Below are 17294 nucleotides of genomic sequence, written 5' to 3' on the forward strand. Positions count from 1 at the left end.
TTACACCACTTGGAATTAGAACAGTCTCATCCTTTGAGTACTTCTTCTGCTTCCTCTGTATATTTCTGACAGTTTATGGGGAACGTGCAGATGTTTTCCCCATTCTTAACAGTCTCAGATAATTCCAGTTCTGCTTTGTTTAATAAGCCTGTATGCCTTGATAATAACTGACTCCCTTTTCATGGGTTGCCTGTTTTGTACGGCACTGTTGCTTGGTTTTTGGCATATCATTCTTCTGATGCTGTGATTCTAATTCTTGGGGCAGGGAAAGAGTAGTTTGCTCTTAGTTTGATCTGCTTTTTTTGAAGTATACCATTTGATTTTGTGGCAGCATGTTGCAATTCTATATGTTTCCTTTTTGCATTTCTTTTCACATTAGGCATTGCGAGTGGAGATGGGTCAAAGAAGAATCAAACAACAAGGCTTGGGTTGAAAGCTGGGCCACATTTATTGAAAATATCTGCGAAGGGGTACCTAGGATGGGCAGCTGACTGTGCCAGCAACTAACTGGCACTTCTTGGGTGAAAATACACCCAGCCTGAGGGGTAGTGTTGATCCTGCCACCCCTCCAGACTGCCCCATGTGGTGGAGGTAGACCTTCCCCTGTCACCCCATCCTGGTGCTGCACAATACCTGGGGGAGTGAGGAGGTTTGGTCTCCCAGACAACCCTTATCCCCCTGCCGAGCCACACAACCCATTCGGGGGGCCTCAGGAGTCACCTGTCACCATAAGGTGCCTCTGCATGCACACCATCCCTAATCTCTTTCTGCTTTTGCCTGTCCTAGCCACAAACTGAAAAGTGACCTATGAGAGATTGGACCGTATTCGCCTACTGGATGCACCCTACCCCAATAACAGTGTGAAGTAGGCAAAAAGACACACAGTAAAAGGCCAATTGAACTGTGAGCCAAAAATTCCTACATGGCTCCCAAAAGGGCAACCGGTATAAACCCACACGCGAGAGCGAGAGAGTTGGTTTGGGAGGGGGCGCAGAGCTTAAGAGGGCTCTGCCGACCCCTCCCCTGCCTGGTGGTGTCACGGGGGGGCACCCAATAGGTGGCAACCACTTCTTCTCACCCAGCCCGCCCACAATGGACCCCCTTTTGCCAAACAAGCTGGCGCCGGGGTTAGGGCATTTATGCACAAACCTCACCTGAATCTCCAAGGTTGCTTGACTACAGACTTAGGGTGCAATCCTATGCATGTTTGAACAGAAAAATTCCTATAATTCTAGCATGGCTGGCTGGAGGAATGCTGGGAGTTGTGGGACTTTCTTTTGTTTGAACATGCATAAGATTGCACCTTTAATCTCTCAACTCGGACTCAACCCTAGGCTTTCCTGCCTCTCACATTATTTATTGATTATTCTTTATTGCATTTATATCCCACCTTTTTTCCTCTTGCAAGGAACCCAGGGCAGGTAACATTTATCCTCTTCCTCTTCATTTTATCCTCACAACAACCACCCTGAGAGGTAGGTTGGGCTGAGAGTCTGTGACTGGCCCAAAGTCACTCACTGAGCTTCTATGGCCGAGTGGGGACTAGAACCTGGATCTCCCGGCTCCCAGTCCAGCACTCTCACCGCTACACCTCGGTGGCTCGCTCATACAGAAAGAGAAGTCATAGAGCTGCTTGCTTATACTCTGACTGGCTCTCACATTTTAGTAAATCCTTCTCTCTTGGCTTTAGGGCTGCCTGTTAATTAAGGGAGCTGGGCAAGACATGTTTGCAGGAGAGGGGCAAGACAGGATGTTATATACATATTAGGCCACTCTATACTCTGTAGGCTAGAGAAAGGGGGCTTTGGCAAAGGAGTCAAGCATTGCAATATATGAGAGGTCTCAAAGTAGACGAAAGCAAGTGAGCTCCCTCCTTTTCTTCTTGACCTCAAAAAAACTCTATTATTTCCTATATTTTTAGCAAGCCAACATTAGACCCTTCCCCATACCCCTGCCCCATTCCCCTCTGTCACGAGGTAAAGTAATACAAAAGCCTGGGTGCATGAGAGAACTGGAGAGAAGTTCAGTTGCTGCTCTCCCAGACTCTGCTCTGTCCACTGCCCATTCTTAGAGAAAAACGAATTCAAGCGGTCAATTAATATTCCATCATGTTTCTGTCACGTTTAACATTCAAGAATCAAGGTGGACCAATGAGCAAATGGATGCTGCTCAGAACTATGAAAGATCAGGAGTAGCAGCTTTATTTCTAGCCTGCTTCCCAGTTATCAAATCCTTTTCTGAGCAGTATATTTCAAAGGGGGTACTGTGTGGAAAGGGCTACAACAGAGAGAGCTTTCTCAGTTGTGGTGCCCTGTTTATGGAACGCTCTCCTGAAGGAGTCTCACTTGGCATCAACGCTGTTATCATTTCAGCATCAGGTGAAGACCTTTCTTTTCTCCCAGCCATTTTTAGATTTTCTGTTTCTTATATTGTTATTTTTCTCTATTCCTCTGCAGCTTCTCATTTTGTATTGTATTTTATTATTGTATTTCATTCTTGTAACTGGTTGTAATCTACTCAGAGAAGATTGTTATTGGGCAGTATGGGTGTACAGATTTTGTTAAATCCATTCTATCTGTGTCAGGTGTCTTTCATTCCATCCCCTGCTCATTGATGGAATTTTATTTTTTCCCCCTAGGGATGTAGAGAATTTTGTTCCTCTTTGCAAGTGCATAGCTGTGCTAATGTGCATTAGCACAAATGCTCAGTTACACAAATCCCTCCCCCCCAAGTCAAAAAACTGGTCCACAAGTCCACAGAACCTACGTAATTTGGAAAAAGCCAGTCTGCTGGGGAATCCACAGGTCAGGTTCATAGAAATCTGAACTCATTTGAATCCATTGTGGATTTTTCTGATGTCCCTGTTGGGCTTTTAAAATTATGATTAAAAACAATATAAACAAAAACATAAAACACATCCCTTTGAGTTCAATGGGGCTTTCTTACAGACAAGTGGATATAACATTGCAGCCTTTAATATAGCAATGCTCACATTGCCTACTTCATTATGGCTCTTGAGATTTCCCCAAAGCTAATCTTTAAAGTATACATTTGGGGTGACCACAGACATCTCATGACCTTTACTCATAATAATAAAAAAAATGTAATCTCCCCTTCTGATGTCAGCTTACATGCCTGATGTATCTGTGATGGTCTCAGATTGAAGCTGGTCTCACCTAGAATAACCTGTGTCTTTGGAGAAATGCACTGTGATAGAGAGGAGCCTACAAATAAATTCCCTAGAGGTGTGCACAATAAATATATCTTTCAAAAGACTGTGCTTGAAAAGCAAGTACATAACCTGGGATAAAAACACTTGCCCTTTGATACTACCAAATGTTATCAAGGAAAAATGAATTCATACATTATATCCACCTTCTCTGCCATGTATCCAGAGACTCAATTTTATATGGGTATTGTACTCACAGGTCAGAGAAACTGACACTGCTCCACATTAAAAAGAAAGAAAGACAAGAACCCTGATAACAGAATATACAGAAGAGTCCACTGAAATTAAAACTATTTCTGTAAATTATTGCATAAGTCTTTGGAGCAGATTAGATATTCCAAGAACATTATCTACAAGTGTCTCAGAGAATAGACACTTGAGCCATGATTAACGATGAACTGATGCCTCGTGTATGCTATTATCTGTAGCTTAAAAGTTGTAGTACATAATTTCCATATAAAACATGTGGGAGAATCTTCCTGCCTGAATAGCTTAGTTCAATGGCCATGGCAGAAATTGTTGTGAACTAGAACCCTGCAATTCACCTCTCATCATGGTCTCAAAGGGTACGAGTGAAGAGTGCTTCACTCTTACCATTTGAGATTTGGAGACCATGATGAAAGCTACTTTAATCTGGTGGCTAAGAATATAAATTGGGGAATCCTCTGTTCAAATCTCACCCTAACCATGAATTCAGTAGGTGGCCCTGGGAAGCCGCTGTCTCTGTCTCATTCTCTCCCTTCCATCTGTGACACAGGGAGTACCATTGACTTACCTTACATGGTTAATGTGGGAATTATTGCAATAATGTGTGTGAAAAGCTTTGTGCACTATTGTAAGGCCTTGGACCTGAACCAAGATGTCAATAGTTTTAGAGGGGTTTAGATGATCCATAATGCTCTCTGACTTTGGTCAGTTGCCTGCTGTTTTCTGCTGTTTGATTTACCAGGATGAGTCAAAGGTCGATAGAGTGGCCTCAGCACATTGCATACTAACAAACTGAAGTGTCTTATTAAGATGTGCCTGGGAAGTGAAGCTTGTTTGCCTTAAAGCTGCAGGTGTCTGTGCTGGGAAAGCTCTGAGTGTTTCCCTTCTGACCAAGCACTGTTAGCCTATGCTGAGAAAGTTGTAAATTAATGCTAAATAATACTTGCTGTTGTCATGCTGCCTCACTGCTAACATGTATGGTATAAAACCCATTTTACCCCATGGCTCTGGGTTCAGAGAAGCTGTCTCTGAAGCTGATCCAAACACTGGGTACACCTGTGTGCCGATGGTACTCAATAAAGTACTTCTTGTGTGTAAACCTGTATCTGATTTATCACTATCTTGGCACCTCTAAATTAAGAGGCATACTGCAGGGGCAATACAGTTGGTGCAGCGAGCACGGTGCCAAGAATACTGCTATGTTCAGATTCAAAGGGAAGGAGGATGCGGTTGTCAGCATGTTAAACTGACTCCCGGGCTGTCCACAGTTGGAGCTGTGGGGTCCGGTTGCAAAGCAATCGGCGGTCCTGAGCAGACCGGGAGCATGCCCAGAGGTCAAGAAGGACTGCATGCCGGTGGCTTTGGAAACTGCATTGGAATCTCTGCAGCTGGAAAAGTGGTAGCTAAAGAGAAGCAGAGTGTGGGAACTCTGCTATGGCTTGTGCTGACAGCATTGCAAACTGTCAGGCAGAAGGAGTCAGAATGGAGAGAGAAAGGAAAAAAGCTCATGGATGAGCTGGGGAAAGAGCAAGATCTAAGGCTGTTAATTAGAGAAATGTTGCAAGGTAGCCTGGCCTCCAGCGAGGCATGGGAGCATGAAGCTGAAGAAGTAGCCATTAAACTGATATGCCAAGCTCAGAAGAAGTGCCCAAAATGTTCCGAGGTGTGCAACATCATCACCTCGCCTGATTGGGATGAAATCCCTAGGAAGTGGAAACTGAAGATGAAGACCCAGAAGATGAAGATGAGGATGAGTAACAGAGTAAAGGTGAAGAATCAGCATCCAGGGCATGGGCTAGACCCCTCTTAGAGTGGAAAGTGAGCCAGAGGATGGTCCCCAGGCAGAATGAAGCAGAGAAACCACGTTGAAGATCTCAGTCAAGTGTTTAACTCTGAGCTATTCTAAAGTTTCATAGAGCATATAGCTACTGACCATCAGCTATATGATTCCTGAAGAGTGTAACCATTAAGCTTTTGCTGTGGGATTCCCTGCAATGAAGAAATTTCACTGATTTAGGTGTCCAGTGTCAGACTGCCTGAGCATGTGCACTGAAGAGATTGAGAAACCGGACAGCGTGTTCCTAGCCAAGCCAAAAATGCTACTACTACGCTTCTGCAAGCTGCAATAAACCCAGTAAGCTGGTAGACCCAACCTGACTGAGAGGAAAAGAAGATATCATAGTAGCTGTCTTCAAAAACACCAAGACCTGCATAGCTGGCTAGCTGACGCTGTAAGTGATGTTACAACTGCAAACTAAGACTGTTTTCCTTTTTGAGACCCCAGCCGAAAAAGGCTGACCTGAGTAATTTGTCGCCCCTTACAAAGCAAAGATTTGGTTGCCCTGTATCTCATTGTGTCTTGTTTCAAACTTGGGATTTACAAATACAAACTATGAAGCTTTACCTTGAAGCCCTGCAAATCACCCGCCACCGCCTTCCAAAGAAGATTGATGGCTGCATAAAGAATGCAAGTATAAAGTGACCCCCGTCTCCCTGCAGCATCCTGAGTTTCAGCTAGGGATGTACAAATCCCTTACCTTGCTCTGCTGAGGGGCATCCGCGGTGACGGGGAGGCAATCTGTCCCTCCCCCTGGAATCCTGCCAGGCTGGCTCTGCTCTGTGGCAAAGCTGCGGAGACGCTGGCAGGGGCTGACTGCAGCTGGACTTCCAGCTGCTGCCGGGCTGCGGCCGCAAATGGCAGCTCCTACGTCGGCCACCATTTGTGTCCCTGCAAAGCCATGATAGGCTACGTAAGTATCTACGTAGCCTATCACGGCAAAAGGCAGGCATGCCAATGGCAACCGCTAAGCCATTTACGTTCCTGTCTTTTGCCGTGATAGGCTACATAGATACTTATGTAGCCTATCATGGCTTGGCAGGGACGCAAATAGCCGCCGGCATAGTGGCCGCCATTTCTGGCCGCAGCCTGGCAGTGGCTGGAAGACGACCTGGAGTAGGGATGGCAGAGAATTCCGCCATGGATCTCGGTGAGGCCGAATGCCAGTGCATTCGGCCCCCAGAAATCTGTGGCGGAACAGCCTGCCACCCCCCTGCCCCCGTGCAGATTCCCCCCAGGACGAGACTTATCTGGGGCGGATCTTCCGGGTGGCGGCGGCTCCAGCAGCGGCTCTGGCAGCGGTGGCTCCGGCTGCTGGTCTTCTGACCGGCTGCCACCACCGCCATTTGCAGACTTGTGGTTTTTTTTTTTTTCAAGATGTGATAGGCTACGTAAAGATTTACGTAGCCTATCATGGCTGGGTAAAAAAACAAACAAAACCGCATACACAAATGGCGGCGGCTATGGCCGCCACCATTTCCGTTCCTTATTTTTGGTGTCTTAGACTACGTAAATATTTACATAGAGTAAGATGGCAAAAATAAGGGGAACACAAATAGTGTAGCGGGCGCTATTTGCATCCCTTTTTGATTTGCCGTTTTAGCCTACGTAAAGATGTACGTAGGCTACAATGGCGAATCAAAAAGGGATGCAAATAGCGCCCGCTATGCTATTTGCATTCCCCTTTATTTTCGCCGTCATAGTCTACATAAATATTTACATAGACTAAGACGGCCAAAAATAAGGAACACAAATGGCGGCGGCCGTAGCCACCACCATTTGCGTACGCGGGTGTTTTTTTTGTTTTTTGTTTTACCCAGAGCCCTCCGCGGCCGGAAATCCGGCTGCAGATGGCCCTGGCCTGGGCCTGGCCAGCTGCTCTGCGGAGCCACCGTGGAGCACAGCCAGCCATCGAGGATTCTGGGGGGGAGGAACAGAGCGCCTCCCCACCGTCGAGGATTCTGAGGGGAGGGACGGAATGCCTCCCCCCCCATAAACATAATCTGAGGAAAGGTAAGTACATTTTGTACATCCCTAACCTGGAGCCACCACTGCTGGAGCTGCCGCCGGAGCCCCACCGTACCCGCCGTTGGAGCCAGGTAGGCTGTGTCCCGGGGGGATTCCGCGGGGTGGCAGGGGGGATTGCTTTGTTCTGCCACGGACTCCAGGGGGGCAGATTCTAAAGAATCCGGCCTTACTGGAGTCCATGGTGGAATTCTCCAACATCCCTAGTTTCGGCACTATGTTTTTGTGTGCCAGGTTGAGGTTGAGGAAGAAGAAGGAAGGTGGTGGTAGTCATGTTGTGAATCCCTGGCTAGCCTGTCTAGTGATTGACAGCCCCAATAGTTTTTTCCCTCACTCAAGCCTCAGTTTCCTTAGTCCTTGTTTGAGAGGCATTTAAAAGTTCCGTTGTTGTTAAGAGCCGTGCAGTTCAAAACTGCCCTGTAACTAAGTTTACTTTTGCAAAGGGGAGGGGATCACAGCAGATTATCTCTCCTTTTCTCCTTGCAGAACAAATTGTTTTGTTGTTTTTAATGTGTTTGAAATAGCTTAGATGTAGATTTCCAACTAGACCCATTGAAAGCTCAGAAGCACTGGCAATGTTCCTGCAAGCTCCCTAGTTTAGACAGTTGCTTCCCCTTACCAATCTCTGAGCAACCAAGCTGAGGCAGTGTAGGGGAAGAGAGTAAATTTTTAGAGTGAAGAAGTGTTTGTTGTTGTTCAGTCGTTAAGTCATGTCCGACTCTTCGTGACCCCATGGACCATAGCACGCCAGGCCTTCCTGTCCTCTGCTCTCTCCCGGAATGTGCTCAAGTTCATATTCATTGCATCGGTGATGCTATCTAGCCATCTCATCCTCTGCTGTCCCCTTCTCCTGTTGCCTTCGAACTTTCCCAGAGTCAGGGTCTTTTCCAGGGAGATTTCTCTTCACATTAGGTGGCCAAAATATTTGAGCTTCAGCTTCAGTATCTGTTCTTCCAATGAGCACTCAGGGTTGATTTCCTTTAGGATGGACTGATTGGACCTCCTTGCATTCAATGGGGAATCGTAAGAGTCTTCTCCAGCACCACAGTTCGAAAGCATCGATTCTTCAGTGCTCAGCCTTCCTTATAGTCCAGGTCTCACAGCCATACATTACTACTGGGAAAACCATAGCTTTGATTAGGTGGACCTTTGTCAGCAAGGTGATGTCTCTGCTTCTTACTATGCTGTCTAGGTTTTTCATAGCTTTCCTCCCAAGGAGCAAGCGTCTTTTAATTTCATGGCTACAGTCACCGTCTGCGGTGATCTTGGAGCCCAAGAAAATAAAATCAGTCACTGCTTCCATTTCTTCCCCTTCTATGTGCCAGGAAGTGATGGGGCCAGATGCCATGATCTTCGTTTTTTTAATGTTGAGTTTCAAACCAGCTTTTGCACTCTCCACTTTCACCCTCAACAAGAGGCTCTTGAGATCCTCTTCGCTTTCTGCCATTAGGGTGGTATCATCTGCATATCTGAGGTTGTTGATAATTCTCCCAGCAATCTTAATTCCGACCTGTGATTCATCCAACCCCGCATTTCTCATGATGTACTCTGCATATAAGTTAAATAAGCAGGGCGACAATATGCAGCCTTGTCGTACTCCTTTCCCAATTTTGAACCATTCGGTTGATCCATGTCTGGTTCTTACTGTTGCTTCTTGGCCCTCATACAGGTTTCTCAGGAGACAGGTAAGGTGGTCTGGTACTCCCATCTCTTTCAGAATTTGCCACAGTTTGTTGTGATCCACACAATCAAAGGCTTTAGCATAGTCAATGAAGCAGAAATAGATGTTTTTCTGGAATTCTCTTGCTTCCTCCATGATCCAGCGAATGTTGGCGATTTGATCTCTAGTTTCTCTGCCTCTTTGAAACCCAACTTGTATGTCTGGTAGTTCTCGGTTCACATACTGCTGAAGCCTAGCTTGTAGGATTTTGAGCGTCACCTTGCTGGCATGTGAAATAGGGATGGATGAAAGTCCCTTACCTGTTCTCGAAGCTTGCTTCACGGTGGGGGGGAGGCGCTTCGGTTCTTCCCCCGAAGTTCAGGCGAGGGGGGGCGCCCTGCCTCGCCTGGCCAAAATTCAGGCTGGGGGGGTGGTGCCCCATCCCTCGCCGGCAAAATTCAGGCTGGAGGAGCGCCCTGTCTACCCGGCCACGAAAAAAAAGTAAAAAAGACACAAAACACACACCCCCGTGATAGGCTACGTAATGATTTACATAGCCTATCATGGCTAGATTTCCAAAGTCAGCCATGATAGGCTATGTAAATCATCACGTAGCCTATCACGGGTGACCTTGAAAAAAAAAAAGCATGTACGCAAATGGCGGCTCCCATGGGGACCGCCATTTGTGTTCCTTATTTTGACACGTCTAGTCTACGTAAAGATTTACGTAGACTACAGTGAAAATAAGGGCAACGCAAATAGCGTTCCCTTATTTTCGCCGTAATCTACGTAAATCTTTACGTAGACTAGACGTGCCAAAATAAGGAACGCAAATGGCGGCGCCCATGGGCCGCCGCCATTTGCGTATGCGCTTTTTTTTTTCCAAAGTCACCCGTGATAGGCTACGTGACGATTTACGTAGCCTATCACGGCTGACTTTGGAAATCTAGCTGTGATAGGCTACGAAAATCGTTACGTAGCCTATCACGTGTGTGTGTTGTTTTTTTTACTTTACTTTTTTTTTTCTAATGGCGGCAGTGGCAGCCGGTTGAAAGACCGGCCGCTGCCCCCGCCCCCGACGAAATGCCGCCAAACCGCCGCCGGGACCCGCCGCCGAGAGGGACATTTGGCCACGGTAAGTCCCATCCGGGGGGGGGGGGGGCGGAGAATTTCCCCACCAATTTCGGGGGGCCGAATGCGTTGGCATTCGGCCTCCCGAAGATTCATGGAGAAATTCTCCGCCATCCCTAAATTGTGAAATGAGTGCAATTGTACGGTAGTTTGAACACTCTTTGGCATTGCCCTTCTTTGGAATTGGAATGTAAACTGACCTTTTCCAGTCTTGTGGCCACTGTTTAGGGTTGGCGGAGAATTTCTCCCCGAAACTTCGGGGGACTGAGCGCCAACTTGTTTGGCCCCCCGAACAAGTTTCGGGGAAAAATCCTCCGCACCCCCCCGCCCCCCGCACCCCCCCGGGACGGGACTTACCTTCGCCGAATGTCCCTCCTGGCGGCGGGTCCTGCCGGTGGTTCGGCGGGTGTTCGAGCGGGGCGGGAGCGGCAGCCGGTCTTTCGACCGGCTGCCGCCACCACCATTGCAATGAAAGGAAAAAAAAAACAAACGCCCCCTGATAGGCTACGTGACGATTCACGTAGCCTATCATGGCTAGATTTGCAAAGTCAGCCGTGATAGGCTACATCAATCGTCACGTAGCCTATCACGGGTGACTTTAAAAAAAAAAAAAAAGTGTGTACGGATAATGGCAGCCCCCATAGGGAGCCGCCATTCCTGTTCCTTATTTGGTCGCTGTAGTCTACGTAAAGATTTACGTAGACTACGGCAAAAATAAGGGCAACGCTAGCCTATCAGGGGGCTTTTTTTTTTTTTTTTAACTTTCGCGTTCGCGGCTGGGCGAGGCGGGAAGCCTCCTCCCCGGCCTGAATTTCTGCCGGGGCGAGGTGGGAAGCCTCCCCCCCGGCCTGAATTTCAGCCGGGCCGAGGTGGGAAGCCTCCCCCCCCAGCCTGAACTTCGCGGGGGGACCAGTGAAGCGCCTCCCCCCCACCGCGAACGTCCTTCGAGGACAGGTAAGTGACTTTCGTCCACCCCTACCACGGTTGAGTGTTCCAGATTTGTTGGTATATTGAGTGCAGCACTTTAACAGCATCATCTTTTAGGATTTTAAATAGCTCAGCTGGAAGACTGTCATCTCCACTAGCTTTGTTGTTAGTATTGCTTCCTAAGGCCCACTTGACTTCACTCTCTAGGATGTCCGGCTTCAGTTCAGTGACCACACTATCATGGCTATCAGGGACATTCAGATCTTTCCTGTATCTTCTGTGTATTCTTTCCACCTCTTCTTAATCTCATCTGCTTCTGTTAGGTCCCTGCCTTCTTTGTCCTTTATGATGCCTGTCATTGCACAAAACATGCCCTTGATATCTCCGATTTTCTTGAAGAGATCTCTAGTCTTTCCCATTCTGTTGTTTTCCTCGATTTCTTTGCATTGTTCATTTAAGAAGGCCTTCTTGTCTCTCTTTGCTATTCTCTGGAACTCTGCATTCAGTTGGATATATCTTCCCATTTCTCCCTTGCTTTTCGCTTCCCTTCTTTCCTCAGCTACTTCTAAAGCCTCATCAGACAGCCACTTTGCTTTCTTGCATTTCTTTTTCTTTGGGATGGATTTCGTTGCTGCCTCCTGAACAATGTTACGGACCTCCATCCATAGTTCCTCAGGCACTCTGTCTATCAGGTCTAATCCCTTAAATCTATTCCTCATCTCCATGGTATATTCATAAGGGATATGATTGAGGTCATACCTGAATGGATTAGTGGTTTTCCCTACGTTCTTCAATTTAAGCCAAAATTTTGCAAGAAGCAGTTCATGATCTGAGCCACAGTCAGCTCCAGGTCTTGTTTTTACTGACTGTATAGAGCTTCTCCATCTTTGGCTGCAAAGGACATAATCAATCTGATTTCGAAATTGACCATCTGGTGATGTCCATGTGTAGAGTCGCCTCTTGTGCTGTTGGAAAAGAGTGTTTGCTATGATCAGTATGTTCTCTTGGCAAAACTCAATTAGCCTTTGTCCTGCTTCATTTTGTACACCAAGGCCATGCTTGCCTGTTATCCCGGTGATTTCTTGACTTCCTACTTTAGCATTCCAATCCCCTATGATGAAAAGGACATCTTTTTTTGGTGTTAGTTCTAGAAGGTGTTGTAGGTCTTCATAGAACAGATCAACCTCAGCTTCTTTGGCCTCAGTGGTTGGGGCATAGACTTGAATTACTGTGATGTTGAATGGTTTGCCTTAGATTCGTACTGAGATCATTCTATCATTTTTGAGAGTTTACCCCAGTACTGCTTTTCCCACCCTTTTGTTGACTATGAGTGCTACTCCATTTCTTCTAAGGGATTCTTGCCCACAGTAGTAGAGATGATGGTCACCTGAATTAAATTCGCCCATGCTTGTCCATTTTAGTTCGCTGATTCCCAAGATGTCAATGTTCAATCTTGCCATCTCATGTTTGACCACCTCCAGCTTACCTTGATTCATTGATCTTATATTCCAGGTTCCTAAACAATACTGTTCTTTACAGCATCGGACTTTCTTTTCACCACCAGACACATCCACTGGTGAGTGTCCTTTCGGCTTTGGCCCAGCCACTTCACTCTTTCTGGTGCTACTTGGAAATTCCCTCTGCTCTTCCCCAGTAGTATATTGGACACCTTCCGACCTGAGGGGCTCATCTTCCGGCATCATATCTTTTAGCTTTGTGATACGTTCCATGGGGTTTTCTTGGCAAGAATACTGGAGTGGGTTGCCATTTCCTTCTCCAGTGGACCACATTTTGTCAGAACTCTCTGACATGACCTGTCCATCTTGGGTGGCCCTGCACGGCATAGCTTATGGCTTCACTGAGTTATGCAAGCCCCTTCGCCACAACAAAGCAGTGATCCATGAAGGGGGAAGAAGTGTTACGAGAGCAAAAATAATGTCAAGGCCTAGCTTCAGTAATGAAGTTAGGCTTTGTAAGTTATAGCCATGATTTGATCAGAAGTAGCATAGAAAGGCTTGGGCCTACTCATTTTTTAGAATGTCAGAGTCTGTGTGAGCTTATCTCTGCCAGTGTTCTCAGAGCAGAGCCAGGGGGAGTCACCCAACTCCCTGTCTGCTGATGGTCTAGCCTTGGTGGGCAGGGAGGCTGGAAGATGTCTGTGAGAACTTGACAGAAGTGGAGTAAAATTTGCAGAAAGGTTGCCCAAGTTGAAGCATCACTGCTAGAGAGCTGAGCAGTGTCACTCTGTTTAGACAGAAGCCTTGCAGAAAAGACTAAAGGCCCTTGTCTGTTGAAGGATCTGGATGGGATGTACAGTCACACCTTCTCCCTTAAGCTGATGCAGAGGCAGGGACCCTTTGCTGGAAACATCTCGTCTTCATTTCTTGAAGCCTCCTCTGTTTGGATCCATCATTGTTTGGGCTTTTGAGAGATACTCTGCACATGGACTGGAACTTTGGATTGTTAAAGACTTGCCATGGAAAGTACTGTGAAGCTTTGCATAGACTTGAACTCTCATTGCTGTGGATTGTGTTTCTGTGCTTGTAGTCAGCTCAGTGTATGGCAGGCTGAGTTTGATCTACAACTGTTGGACTTCCCTCTGCCAGAACTCATGCAGCGTGGAGTTGCCGATGCGAAAGCAGTGGCCTAGAACTCTTTGCATGTGTGAGTATGCCCCTCCCTTGATCTTGATGGGCCCTGACTACGTAACCTGGAGAAACAGTATAATTGCTGGATTTGCTCCATCATGCCTCACCATGCAAGAAGTGTTTTGTGCTCACGGTGTTAGATTTCAATGAAAGCTTGTTGTGTGCATTTTATGATTTCTTAAATACTATGTGATATATTCAAACATCTTTACTGTCAGTTGCAACTCTGAATGACACTGAGTGTGGTTCCCAATGTTTTGATGTTAGTGCCACCTGGGTCAGAGCCTTCAGAGTTAACATGCAGAAGGCAAACAGATCCATGAAGATCAGCAAGAGGTTTGAGCAATTACATGATGGGATAAGATGGCTTACCCCTTTAAAGGTGTATGCCCCACCATGGCCATTAGTGTGTTGGGAACAAGTGAGACACAACAGAGTAGCACCACACTTTCAAAGACAAGTGGGGTTCAGTAGGGGTTGCCAGACCATACATGCATGCCCAAAGTGATAATGCCCAAGGATGGGTGTGCACAAATTAGAAAGAGTGCCCTGGCATTAACTGGGCTGCTCCTAATGGTAGTTATTAGATCTGTAGAGAAAAAGTGTAGCCGTGGTTGCCCCCAGGGTGGATTGGGAGGTGCTCCTTGGGACTGTAAGAGCCTCGTGTGGCACAGAGTGGTAGGTGGCAGTGTTGCAGCTGAAACTCTCCCCACGACCTGAGTTCGATCCCAGCTGAAGCTGGGTCCCAGGTAGCCGGCTCAGGTCAACTCAGCCTTCCAGCCTTCTGAGGTCAGTAAAATGAGTACCCAGCTTGCTGGGGGAAAGGTAGTCACGACTGGGGAAGGCAATGTCAAACCACCTCGCTATAGTCTGCCATGAAAACGCCAGCAAAAGCGGCGTCCCTGTAGGGGTCAGTAATGACCCGGTGCTTGCACAGGAGGAACCTTTCCTTTCCTTTCCTTTCCTTTCCTTTCCTTTCCTTTCCTTTCCTTTCCTTTCCTTTCCTTTCCTTTCCTTGGGACTGTAATGGGGTCCCCACAGGTTTGTGAATGCCTTAGAGAGCCCTGCAGTAGGGAATTACAGGGCCTAGAAGGTGAGATGGCAATGAGGCATCTTCATTGCGGCTGATTATGCTTGGAGTTTGTTACCTGGGAGTGGGATAGCCACAATAATGTACAAAGTGAATATTTTTGGAAGGGCAATGGAAATGGTATTGAACAACACTGCTGAGGCACTAGTGTGGTAAAAGGGGCAAAAGGCCCCTCGGTTTGGTTTGTTGGCTAGCTGATGGTCCAATAAATCAACTGGACATGGGTAAGTTCCTGGATCAGACACGTGTTTATTACGAAGCTCACAGGCACTCTGTCAACAAAGGGGCAGAAAGCGCTGAACATTCAGTGGGGCAGGCTTTTATACAGCGAAATACGTCACGTATAGGGAAGAACTCTAGCCATGCTCTACTAGACACATTCCTTGGAGGCATATGCACACACTGTTATCTGGAACAGAGCTGAACGTTTCCTCCCTAGACAGGGTGGACGTTTGCCAGGTGCTGGTGCGGAGTACAATGCTTATCAGCAATTCCATACTGCCTAACAATTCTCAGAGCAAACTGCTGACAGGCTATGATCTGTTTCTTATAGACTGAGGAGCCAAGACAGGGTGAACTGGCAAACAAAGACTTAACACAAACACAAGCTTCTGTTGGCCATCTTATGCAGATGCCAATGGCATTCTTATATCTGCATTGCCACTCTGGGGTACATGCAACACATTAGGGTGAGGTTAAAGGATTCTTTCCACAATCCGGCCTTTGATCCAAATAGTACTCTTTGTATGTTCTTGGATCATGAATAGAATTCTTTAAGTTTTAAGCAATGGACTGGATAGCTGGACAATTTTTGTCTTTTGTAAGACAAAAAAAAAAGTCAGTTCTCCTTCTCCAAGCACTAAATCAGCAGTCATGGAGTGTCTGACTGAGTAAACTGGAGAAGGTCTTGGTGTGGATGCACATTTACACTGGGAAGTGTGTATTTAGGCGGGTATACATCTAGCTTTTTGCTGCATGAGTGTTGAGCAGTACCTAGTGAGGGCCCTGCTACCTGAGCTCTAGGCAATTCTTTCTTTGATGTCTTTTCACACAGACCCAATCTCTAACTTCTAGGCTGTGATAGGGATGGCGGAGAATTCCGCCACAGACTCCAATGAGGCCAGATTCTTTAGAATCCGCCCCCCCCCGGAGTCTGTGGCAGAACGGAGCAATCCCCCCCGCCACCCTGCGAAGACCCCGTGGACCAGATCCTACCTGCCTCCGGTGGTCCAGATCCAGCCACTGCTGGCCGCTGCTCCGATGTGCAGCCACGAATGCCATCCTGCATAGGGGACGCCATTTGTGTCACTGCTGTAGCCGTGATAGGCTACGTGAATATTTACATAGCCTATCATGGCTAAAGCAGGGACGCAAATGGCATCCGCTATGCCATTTGCATCCCTGCTTTAGCTGTGATAGGCTACGAAAATATTTACGTAGCCTATCACGGCTACAGCAGCAATGCAAATGGCATCCCCTATGCAGGACGCCATTTGTGTCCACAGCAGCCCGGCCGCGGATAGGCCCGGCCGGCGGCTCCGCGGACACACTGCAGAGCAGAGCCAGCCAGGGAGGATTCCGGGGGGGAGGACCGGATCGCCTCCCCCCCCGTCGAGGATTCCGGGGGGAGGACCGGATCGCCTCCCCTCCTCCCACAGACCCCAGCGGAGCAAGGTAAGTGGGGTTTCGTACACCCCTAGGCTGTGACACTGCCCAGGATTGGGTGCAATGGATGTGCTTCTTCAAACTGTGAATGAAAGTTTGTAACACATTTCATTAATTTCTTACAATAGTCTACCGTCAATGAATGAGTCTAGGTAGAGTCTTCATATTCGGGAGGTGAGGGCAAAAATTTCATTGGCCTGCCGGTGATAACTCCATATGGAGACAAGTGGTGTTTTCTGTTTGGGGTGGCCCTCAGAGACATCAGGGCTATACATTCTGCTATTTGAGCTGAAGCAACCGTGGTTAGTGGGCTGCTTTCGATGAGCTCAAAGGTTTTACAGTATTTAACCAGCCAGAAAATTACCGGTTTGGTCATGCATACTGGACTCATCAACAAAAAGTTCTCAATCAGGGTTTTGAATTGTAATGTCAGATAAGTCAGGACTGGACACGGTTTCAAGTTGAATAGCTTGCGAGCGTGGGTGAGGAATTCTTTCTTCAGACGAGAGTCACTACAGATAACAACAGTTTTTTGCTTTAGAGCAATGAGCTCAGCTACTTGAGCAGAGAGGCTAGCTGATTCAAAGCACTCCTAAGGAGTTGTAACAGCATAGTCAGAAATACATCTGCACATGCTCAGAGATTAAACTATACGGCAACCGCACAAACAAAAGGAGCAATTCAGTATACACTTCTTGAATCAATGGAACAAAGCACACATTCTTAAGCAACTCACTAATTTGAACCTTCCAGTTTTGGGGTGCATCTTGACCCATAAACGATTTGTGGTTATCAGTTCTACACACAAAGCAACTCCTCTCACTCCCTGTGCAACTCTCGCTTGACCTTCATTAGTTCACTATGCTTTGCAACAT

The 17294-nt window shown here is 47.1% G+C and overlaps 1 protein-coding gene across 1 annotated transcript in view; it reads right to left on the bottom strand.

Annotated features, from left to right (window-relative positions):
* LOC146351043 (uncharacterized) overlaps positions 1-17294 on the bottom strand; it is a 139942-nt gene that overhangs the window by 121857 nt on the left and 791 nt on the right. The gene's annotated exons all lie outside the window — the stretch shown is intronic.

This window comes from Heloderma suspectum, chromosome 3 (assembly GCF_057233095.1).
Source record: "Heloderma suspectum isolate Gila_16-S chromosome 3, 16-S_ref, whole genome shotgun sequence".
In the NCBI taxonomy this organism is placed as follows: Eukaryota; Metazoa; Chordata; class Lepidosauria; order Squamata; family Helodermatidae; genus Heloderma; species Heloderma suspectum.